Genomic DNA, 203 nt, shown 5'->3' with positions numbered 1-203 from the left:
GTTCTGTCTGCTTATCTGTTTACTTGTTATCCAAACACATGTTACGTGTGTCTGCAGACTTGTCACATTCATAAAAATATTACATGTAAGGAACTGTGGAGTGGAAATGTGTTACAACTAAAATCACATTTCAAAACTATATTCCGTGTGATTGCAAAGTTCAACTTGTTTCCTTTGTTGTAAATTGGGTTATAATTGACTGT

General features: G+C 33.5%; 1 protein-coding gene across 1 annotated transcript in view; it reads left to right on the top strand.

The window, feature by feature from the left end:
- LOC119582385 (F-BAR domain only protein 1-like) overlaps positions 1–203 on the top strand; it is an 8,297-nt gene that overhangs the window by 764 nt on the left and 7,330 nt on the right. The gene's annotated exons all lie outside the window — the stretch shown is intronic.

The sequence above is a fragment of the Penaeus monodon genome, chromosome 15 (assembly GCF_015228065.2).
Source record: "Penaeus monodon isolate SGIC_2016 chromosome 15, NSTDA_Pmon_1, whole genome shotgun sequence".
Classification (NCBI taxonomy): Eukaryota; Metazoa; Arthropoda; class Malacostraca; order Decapoda; family Penaeidae; genus Penaeus; species Penaeus monodon.
The sequence above is the reverse complement of the archived record's forward strand: the minus strand, read 5'-3'. Positions and strand labels throughout refer to the sequence as shown.